This window comes from Uloborus diversus, chromosome 7 (genome assembly GCF_026930045.1).
Source record: "Uloborus diversus isolate 005 chromosome 7, Udiv.v.3.1, whole genome shotgun sequence".
NCBI classification, from domain to species: domain Eukaryota; kingdom Metazoa; phylum Arthropoda; class Arachnida; order Araneae; family Uloboridae; genus Uloborus; species Uloborus diversus.
This window is the reverse complement of record NC_072737.1, coordinates 74,761,592-74,772,911: the sequence shown is the minus strand read 5'-3', so window position 1 is coordinate 74,772,911 and position 11,320 is coordinate 74,761,592.

Here is an 11,320-nt window from a genome sequence, read left to right as displayed (position 1 = left end):
ATAATTAAAACAGATGAGTGTTTGCACAATTAACAAAATTACTACCTTGATATTAAATTGGATTCGATTTTTAAATATTAAAAGCTTATTACTTTCTTTTTATTTCCATGAACAAGTCCTTTTTTTTCTTTTTTTCTTTTTTTATTTACGAGTAAAATAATTGGAACTTAGCTGGGCGGTAGCTGGATTACGGTAACTTCTAGTAGGTAACACTTTCATGTAAAAATGAAAAAAAAAAAAGTTTCGAAATTGAAAAATATTTGCGTTCAAAAGTTACGTTTTCTGGAGAATGACCCTTATACTTACTAAGGTTAACTAACATATGGGCCTTTTTTTTTTTTTGAAAATCACGTTACTTCCTCAGATATAGCAGGTACGCATCCCCCTCCCCCGCCTACTCCTTCCTTGGAGGAATTGGTGGTAAAAACTAAAGGGTACCAACTTTTATGGAGTTTTATATATATATATATATATATATATATATATATATATATATAAGCTCCAATTTCATTCGAATACTGCATTAAAATGCAGTAGTTTTTGCGCTACAGCAGCCACAAATCCCGGTAACACACATAGGGGGAAGACCGCTTATATTGGATCACTGCTTAAATTGGACCGGGGGCTTAAAATCTAGCATAGAGTTCTGTGCTACACTCTGCTGGTGGAAATACAAAAACTTGTGTCTGAAACCTTTGAGGATGAAGTTTCTTCACTTTTGGCTGTGTCTGCATAGCTTGAGTTACGACGTGATTTGTGTTGAAAACGTGTTCGATCTTATTTTGAGAACTTGTATCTAGTAGAATAATACTAAAACTTATGAATTGAGAAAATATATTACAGGAATGGTTTACATGAAGGTATTACAGGAATGTATTTGCATGCAAGACTGGGAAACTTGTTGACAAGGAATAAATAAAAGAATAAAAAATGGCGTGTTTTCCTTTTTTGGACAGAAAAAAATTTCCTTTATCGGACCAGTGGTCCAATTTGGGAATATGCAATTAAGCAAGCCTTTTTAGTAATCGCGTTATAAAATAAGTGATTAGTGTAACTTAATAACGTAGTTAGAATTACTTTGAGCATATTTTGGCACTAAAGCACACTTTCTAGAAACCGCCACCCATAAGACTAGGTGTTTATCCAATAAGATTCAATTTCATTTTTTTTTAATATAGTTTTTCAATTTGACTGAAATTTGTGCTTGTTCACGTAACTTGTTGACTGGTTATTTTATTAATTACAGGGACCGGTAGTTCTGTTTAAGATTATGAAATTTAAACAAACTTTAATTTTTTTTTCAATAGAAAATAATTTAGTGGTGGCATTTAAAGGCGCATTTAGAATTACTTAAAATATAAATTATAAGGCTTATTAAAGCATTCACACTGGCTTTTATTTAATAAGTTGCTTAGAAGCTTCAACTTCATAAAATATTTTTTCCTTATTTTTTTCTTAGCCAAAAGCTTCAATTCCAGTTTTATTACATAAAATTCCTTATTGTTTAAAAAAATGACTAAAATTCGTGCTCGTTAACCTTTTTTAAGCTAATTTCTTTATTAATTACAAGCTACGCTAATTTCTATCATTCTTGGTTTTAGAAGATGTCTAAAAATGGAAATGTGGTTCATAGGCGGGAAAAATAATGGAAAGGGCCTCAGCTGTTTGTAGGAATGATGATATGGGGCTATGCTATAAACGTGATTAGCGAATGCTTCCTCTTCCAGCACACAATGAGCATCGTTTACAGCCCTTTGACGTAGCCTTTTTCAAGCCTATGTCCACATATTTCAATCAAACCTGTGATACGTGGATTCGAGAACATCCAATGAAGTCCATTACCCAATATAAAATAGGAGAACTGTTAGGTGACTCTTACGAACAAGCTGCAAGCGTGGCCAATATTTTGTGAATGGATTCTCTAGAACAGGAAGTTAGTATAATTGTGTTCAATGACAGCGACTTTGCAGCAACCGAGTCAGAAGTTTGTTGTCCAGATGAGAATATCGAAGTAAACATGCTACATGTTTGGTGTCAGCTGTTCAAGATGCACAAGAACAATGTACGGATAAAATTAGCACAAGTTCCGAGGAATCTGATTAATAATAGTCAAGTTACGATCGTCGGTTCTATTGATGATTTTGTTAAGGTCACACATATTACCTTCACTGTCAAAAATGAAACGCTCAATTTTGACGATTCAGCAATCCTCGAGCACTATTTCGTTATTTTCTACGATCCTTTCGTCACTGAATCACGTGATATTTGACGAAACCAGAAATCTCAAATTTTTCACGAAATAATTTCGTCCCGATTTCGTCATATTGCAGTGCATTCTGGGAGTTTTCGTTTCAGTCTTATACTTGCTCGTTAAATTATTTTACGGCAGTTATTCTAAAGGATTTATAAAAAAAGGTTAGTATTTATTAAAATTTGTATGTGCAATGTGCCTTCTTTTATGTATTGTTATATTTTTGTTTAGTGTTGTGTTTATTGTTGTATTTAAAACACATTAAAATTGAAAACGATCTGTTCGATTTGGTTTGGAATTCTGTATAAACTAACTTTGAATCACCTCCACGTTAGGCTTAACTAGCGTTATTTTTTATTTGCAAATGAAAATGTTTGTTTGTTGACATTTGTTCCCAAAAACGTACTTCCTTTATTTCGTTAGAAAATTGACAAAGATGACCAAAGCATTTTTACGAATTTAAACTTACATAAAAAATTCCACCGTAGCTACAGCAACGCAGATAATAAATACAGCGCCTTGATAAATAGCATAGAACTTTGAAAATTTTAATTTCAACGTTGAATATGTTACATGGTTATGTGTTTTCATTCTTCTTCATGAATTTTACTAATATAATTCTGGTGAACGAAGTGTTTTTGTTTAATAATTCAAAATTTTTTTACTCTGCATTTTTATTTTCTAAAACAAATATACCGCCCCCCACCCCCTCTCTAAGTATTGGTATTTTTTTCTTCTACTCTACATGTAATATTTTATTCAATGCAATAATAATTTATACAGTAGCTCTCTCCCAAAACTGTACGTAACACTTATCATTTTCAATGAAATATTGCTCTACCCATTAGGTAAGATTAATATTTTCGAATGGGTAAACAATAAATATTCTATAGTTAATTCTTAACAAAACCACATGAAATATTTTAATAGAAAAATAAAATATGATTTTGAAGAAATTAATAATCAAAAAGTATTAAGAACTTTATCTCACAAAAGTGTTCATAAAAAATATTTTTTAATAATTGCTTAGCAACCTTTTAAACAAGCCCATAAAAATCGAGGAAAAAAAGTGCTTAATGCAATTAAAAATAAATGCAAACTGGCTCTCAGCTTATGGTTCGGAAATGATACCCCCCCCCCCCTTTTTTTGTTAGGCTCGTTGACCGGACTTATTAAAGTCGCACCCCATGTTGTTTATGTAATGTCATTTCCTTCCGCAGCTGTCTTCTGTTTATGTTGTATCAATACTTCATTATTTGTTGAGTCTGTTTCTTTCTTTTTTCTTTTGAATGGTTTTACTTGCAAAATAAAACATGAAGTAAAGTAAGTATTAATTTAATACAATGCATTTTGAGTTACAAAGAAAATATTAATTTCCATAAAGAACTAGATCTTTGTGCTTTGCAGCTAAATATTTTCAATTTTTTTTTCAAATTTTCCCAAATTTAAAATAAGTTATTGAAGATAACCTTGATTTAAAAAATAAGGTAAGTTAGCAGCATGTTTGAAAATAATAACAATTATAAAGCGTTTTTTGTTGTTTATTTTCACATTTAGTACGCTAAATTCTATGTTAATTTGCTTTACCTGATTTGTGATAATTATGAATTTTTCCATTATACATAGTTTTTACAGCTGAAATAAATGCAGCATTAATTTTATTGCCATATTTGCTGCCTCAAGGGATTATCAGCAAAAAAAAAGGGAATTCCCTTCAGAAGCATTTCATAGAGGAACTACTAGTAAGTCCAAATTTAAGTTAAAGTAATGGTTTTTGCTGTAGACAAAGTAAAATGTCTATGTAAAATTTCAAATGAAAAACTGAAAGGAAAATAAAAAGTATATGATAAAAACTAGCAAACTTCGCTCGATACGCTAGTCACTATTTTCATTACATACATTTGAATCTCTTACTTGCAATTCTGTCTTAGCGTTGGCCATGGTTGCATTAATGCTTATGGAGCTATCTTAGTAAATCAGTAAGGTTCTAATCAATTATGTTAAATAAAGTACCTAATTTCCCTTGAAGTTCCAGAGAGGTAAGTATGAAGTATGTACCAAAGTACTTCAAAGTATGAAGTATGTACTGCATGCAATAATACACCTCCTGCATTAAACATAAATTTTGCCAAACAAGCATTCTACATAGAAGCAAAATTAATAAGACAAATAATCGATTGAAAAAAGAAAAAGGTAAGCTTTTTCTCAAGATTATCTAATTTTCATTTTCTATGTCTAATTTTCGAACAAAGATATACAAACTTAAAGCTGTCTATTTTATTGCACTATTTCTTTAAAATTTATGGTATTAGTTTGATAAAAATCTTTTTTTTTTCTTTGGAATTTTTTTATGCGATGCAATAAAGAAGTAAATCCCCAGCAATTTTCTCATGAGCAAATATTGATGTAACTCTGCATAAAAGTAACCTATGTCTTATTCTTCTAGAACCCAATGTCTCCTGAGGAAGTAGCATTTCTATATTCCCAGTAGGGCTGGACGATGTAGGAATTTTTACATCGTGATGCAACGCCAAACTTACATTGCGAGTAGTTGAAGCAGATTGAATTATTCTTCCCGCTATAGGCGGCAAACCCCCGATTAGGGGAGTTTTCCTTGCAAAAATCCAAGCTTTTGTCAGAATTTTCCCAAATTTGGCACGAAAACTATCCTATGGGAATTCACAAACATCAAAGGACAAATGTACCAAACTTGGAATAGATCCGACAAAAACCCACGCGGGGCATTTCCCATGCATAGCAGGACTAAAACGGGGGAATTCTCGAGCATCAAAGGAATTCTGTGCCAAATTGAGAAAAGATCTTATAAAAACTGGTTTTTGAAAAAAAAAAAAAAAAAGACCCCAATAGCTGGACGAAAACTACCCAATGAGAACTCCTGAGCATCAAAGAAGTTCTGTGCTAAATTCAGAAAATATCCCACAAAAACTTTTTATAAGGAGAACCCCAATGGGGGTTGTCCCCTCCCCCCCCATAGAAGAAGGAAAATTACCCTTCTTGAATTCCCGAGCAACAAAAGACCTCTGTGTAAAATTTGGAAAAGATCCCACAAAAAACTTGGTTTTTATAAGAATAACCCCAATGGGGGTTGCCCCCCCCCCTCCCATAGAAGAACGAAAATTATCCTGCTTGAATTCCCGAGCATTAAAAGACGTCTGTGTAAAATTTGGAAAAGATTCGACAAAAACGTGGTTTTTATAAGAAGCACCCCATGGGGTTCCCTCTCCCCCCCCCCACAATAGAGGAACGATAACTACCCTTTGATTTCCCAAGCATCAAACGACCTCTGTGCCAAATTTAGAAGAAATCCGACAGAAACTTGGTTTTTATAAGAATAACCCTAATGGGGGGTTGCCCCCCTCTCCCATAGAAGAACGAAAATTATCCTGCTTGAATTCCCGAGCATTAAAAGAAGTCTGTGTAAAATTTGAAAAGATTCGACAAAAACGTGGTTTTTATAAGAAGCACCCCCATGGGGTTCCCTCTCCCCCCCCCCACAATAGAGGAACGATAACTACCCTTTGAATTCCCAAGCATCAAACGACCTCTCTGCCAAATTTAGAAGAAATCCGACAGAAACTTGGTTTTTATAAGAATAACCCCAATGGGGGACCCCCCCCCCATAGAAGAACAAAAATTATCCTGCTTGAATTCCCGAGCATTAAAAGACCTCTGTGCAAAATTTGGAAAAGATTCGACAAAAACGTGGTTTTTATAAGAAGCACCCCATGGGGTTCCCTCTCCCCCCCCCCCCACAATAGAGGAACGATAACTACCCTTTGAATTTCCAAGCATCAAACGACCTCTGTGCCAAATTTAGAAGAAATCCGACAGAAACTTGATTTTTATAAGAATAACCCTAATGGAGGGTTGCCCCCCTCTCCCATAGAAGAACAAAAATTATCCTGCTTGAATTCCCGAGCATTAAAAGACGTCTGTATAAAATTTGAAAAGATTCGACAAAAACGTGGTTTTTATAAGAAGCACCCCCATGGGATTCTCTCCCCCCCCCCCCACAATAGAGGAACAATAACTACCCTTTGAATTCCCAAGCATCAAACGACCTCTGTGCCAAATTTAGAAGAAATCCGACAGAAACTTGGTTTTTATAAGAATAACCCCAATGGGGGGTTGCCCCCCCCCTATAGAAGAACAAAAATTATCCTGCTTGAATTCCCGAGCATTAAAAGACCTCTGTGCAAAATTTGGAAAAGATTCGACAAAAACGTGGTTTTTATAAGAAGCACCCCCATGGGGTTCCCTCTCCCCCCCCCCCCCCCACAATCGAGGGACAATAACCACCCTTAGAATTCCCGAGCATCAAACGACCTCTGTGCCAAATTTAGAAGAAAACCAACAGAAACTTGATTTTTGTAAGGAGAACTTCCATGGGCGTTGCCCCCCCCCCCACCCCCCGGAGGGACTAAAACCATTGTGTGTGCATTCCCGAGCATCAAAGGACCTCTGTGCCAAATTTGGAAAAAATCCGACAAAGACTTGGCTTTTATAAGGAGAACCCCCATGAGGGTTGTTCCCCCCCCCCCTCCATAGCGGGACAAAAACTGCTCAATGAGTATTCCTGAGCATCAAGAATGAACCTCTGTGCCAAATTTGGAAAAGATCTGGCAAAAAATAGATTTTTTGCAGGAAAACTCCCCATATGGGGGTTTAGTTAGATACCATGGGGAGTTTATGGGGCCGGACTAACATGCGGGTTTCCGTTCTTCTTCTTTTTTTTTTTTTTTTTTTTGCTTGGATAAAAAAAAAATGCTTGGATGTAAGCAAACTTGTGGAGCACACCGATCTATCGGTTTAGAGGTTTTTATTTTAAACCGGTGTAATGATGAAGGGTGTACTGTACGTCGGTATTTTACGATGTATCGGTGCATCGTAAAGCCCTGATTCCCAGATGTCATTTCACATTGTTCTTTAACTTGAATTTGCAATAATTAATTTTACATTTTAAAGAAATTGTCTGCTTGTAATTTTGCATTAATAAAATTTTTTTAAACATCTTTTATGTGCCTCTTTCTTCAACAAATACTTGAGGGAGGGGGGTGCAGGCCAGTCATTTCGATTTTTTTTCCAATTGTGGAAAAAGGTGTATTATCTTCAAAAATTTTATAGAAAACCAACTAAAACCACGGCCTTTCGTACGTAAAGACATAAATGTTCAAAAATCAAGGGGGGGGGAGGGGAGATCATCTCCCATGAATGACACCCCCCCCCTCCGTAAATGACGGGCCTGTGAGTGTAACTATGCGCATCAAAGTGGGAAATTATGGTGGTAAGATTCTGAAGTTAAGATTTGACTAAATCTTATGAAATATAGTCGAACCTCGTTAAAACGAACTTTAATGGATCATTAAAATCGATTATTCTTAACAGAATTCGTTTTATCCAAAAAACAACAACGGGACAGGGATTACAAAAAACTCCGCTTTAAAAGTAATTCTTTTTAAGCGTGTTCGAATTAACGAGGTTCGTCTGTATTCTCAAAAAAAAAAGAAGGAAAACTAATCAGCTCAAAAAAGAAAAAATAAAAATAAAAGAAATAAATAAACTCAAAAAATTACGAAATTAACATGCTCAAATATGACGAAATTAATTTGACGAAATTAATGCTCTCAAAACTACGAAAATGATCGTCGATTTGACGAAACTAGAATGAAGAAATATTTCGTTACATTTGACGAAATTCGCATCTTCAAACCAGAGACGAAAGCAGTTTCCTCAGTTTGACGAAATGTTCGCTCGGAGCATATCCCTGGAAGCGACTTCGTCAGAAACGAAGAAAATTTCGTCGATTTTGAAAGTCCATTTCTGAGAGTGTTTGCATAAAAATGGAAGGCAGAAGAAGGAAACCTACTTCGTCAAACGTTCTAACGTCATCACCACAAAAAAGGGAAGAGACACAAAACACAGAACAAATAAAAATTTATTAAATAAAAACAAAAAACCCCGACTGCGTAAAAACCTAAACTAAAAGCAAAATTCTATAAACCCAGTAGTTTAGAAGGTTATTAAGTACTACTGAATAACTACACCGTTGAAATAGTTTTATAACCGTACATAGATAAGACAAATCATAAGTTCAAAAGCAGAATAGAAGGATCAACAGTCGAGGTCCATTCCTTTCTGATTCAAAGAAACACGTAAAATTTGAATGTGTCCCGACTGTTGATCCTTCTATTCTGCTTTTGAACTTATGATTGGTCTTATCTGTGTACGGTTATAAAACTATTTCAACGGTGTAGTTATTCAGTAGTACTTAATAACATTCTAAACTACTGGGCGTATACATTTTTCTTTTTATTTCTTTTGGTTTTTACGCAGTCGGGTTTTTTGTTTTTATTTAATAAATTTTTATTTGACACTTTTTAGTTAATTTTCATTGACTTAGTTATTACGATTATGATACGGTACATTTCGCAATCTTGTCATTTCATTGAGAGAGTTCGTTTGTATCGTGAGATCTATTAAGTAACTTGCGGTGGTCTAAACTACTGATAATTAGTCCCTTTAGGGACCTAACTCCGTTTAAAGCTTCATGTGCTTGACCTTCGGCAAAAATGCGCGAACTTAAGTCAACCACAGCACAGCTATATAAACAGAATGTATAACTTATGATGACGCGAAATCGGAAACGTCACCCCCCCCCCCCTTCCCGTCAGTCAAATCTTTCTCGCAAAACTAAAAAAGCCTATCGAGAAAGTATACGTCGCGAAACTTAGTCCCTTGAATCAAGGCAAAAACAAATGCAACATATTAGAGATGAAAATCGAATTAGTAGACTTTCTTTCTTTTGGTGCTTATTGCACGGGTTTATTTTGAAGAGGACTACAATCTGAGTGTCTTGCCTTCGTTACGCATCATATATTTTCTAATACAGTACAGAATACAAAAAAAGAACACATGAAAGAATTCACATCAGAAAGAGGGGAAAGTACAATCCGGAGCGAGGGTGTCTTGACCCACCACCTCAAGTGGGAGAAGCAATCGCTTAGACCACTCGGCCAATGAGACCCCAATTTAGTAGACTTAGTAAAAAAAAAATTTTCAGGCAGCGAAAACTACCTACATTTGTCGCACGCAAGTAGCGTGCGACACAGTGTGCAACGCCCAACGTGCGCCGATCCCAAACTGACAAAATATGGCAACTGGTTGTTGATATGGTGAATTTTGATTACTGTCATGTGTTTAGTGACACTCCCAAGGTTAAGACAAATCGATTGACGTAAGAATTACCAAAATTGGCCAAGGCGTTTAGCCCCTAGAACGCCACATAGAAACGGACATACATACATAGATTGATAAACACATTACACACCTTTGCGTCGCGCACGCGCAGTCGTTTAAAAAAGGCCACAAAAGAAGGAGCAAAAAACGGCACAAAACAACTGGACCATAGAGATAAAGTGCAAAGCATGATTTAGTATATGAAATGCCATCAGTGGGTTCATCAACACTGCGCCAAGTTAGCCCAAAGCAAAGGAAATTCTGTTGCAAATCCTGTAAAAACACTGCAGTTCGAATGCAAGTTATCATATCATTTACTGTTACGGTCCAAATTAGGAAGCGCATTGTTCAATATAGGCGCATATATTCCTAAATTGGACTTTTGCAACTTTGCCAAAAATGATTTTAAAAAAAATCGTCGTATTTACAGAAAATTTAATTACCTAACACGGTTCCTAATTAAAGTTTGCTTCAGATTCCTATTTTTTATTTTTGTTTTGCATCAGTTTTAGCGACACGGGCCTCTTGTTCTTAAGGGGTCTTCTTCGACAGGGACATAGAAAGTAACGAGAATAAAGTTCGGTTCTCAAACCCCTTTTAAGCTATTAGCACCAACATTGAATCAGTATTTGTGCTCTTTGGGTTAACATATGAACCAAATAATGTTTGATATTACATATTACTTCATGAGATAGCACTACGGAGAAAACGTTAATTTGATCCACTTCCTTAGAGAAATTGGCGCCAAAAACTAATGGTTACAAATTTTTATGAAGTTATTGACATGCATACCCATTTCGCTTGACTACAGAATTTTAAAGCCGTAAATTTTGAGTTAGAGTGGTCACATAAAACCCGTCACAGACTTACAAATAGACAGACATTTTCAAAAAATGATCGAAATGGACTCGGGACATTTCCAAACGTGCTAATCCTTTGAAACTCGAATTTTTCATGAATCCATTTTTGATTTTTATATATCAGATACAGCTGATAGTATAAAATGCCTGGAATTTATATCTAAATAGAAGAATGTTACAAAAACGTTTGCGTTGTGTCTAAGATATAAAACAATGGTTAGCTTGAATAGCATCCATAACAAAGTTAATGATCTCCATAAATAGGGATTTCACTCACATCGAACAAATTCCACTCATTTTTCACGGAAAAAGCTTTGAGAAGTGATAGCAATAAATATTTTTAAGAAAAACAGAAAGCTAAAAGAAATAAAACGCAGTGAATCCTTTTATTACTATAATTTTCTTTGATTAATTTCCCATGATACGCTAGGACACTTTACTTTAGTTCAAAACAAAAAAAAAATGCAATAATTCATATTTTAAAATTGTCTCGCAGTGTTCATTATATTTGCGCATGATTTAACTACCAAATACTGTCTGTTTTTGTCTTCTTTTTTTTTTTTTTTTTTCATTTTTATCACAAAGGAAAGAAAAAAATACATCCGTCTCTAAAATGAAAACAAAAACTGATCGACGTGTCTCTGAACAAATAAATACCACTTTTAAACTGCTGACTAAAATAACTTACAAAAATGTTAGCAACTTAAATTTGTTTTTATTATAGTAAAGCGTCGCAATGTATACTGTGTGTGGTTATAAACTCTTTCGCTGATATAGAAAAATACATTTAAAAAAAATTAGATTCAAACATTACTCTTCGTTTGTTTTCAATCCTCGTGTCAAAAAGTGTTTTCTCTCTTAGTAACAGCAGTATTTAAAGTCATACGGTGGCACTAACATCGGAAATTGATAATGGAGTCCATGAAATAAATGGATCAGTGCATTATTTTAT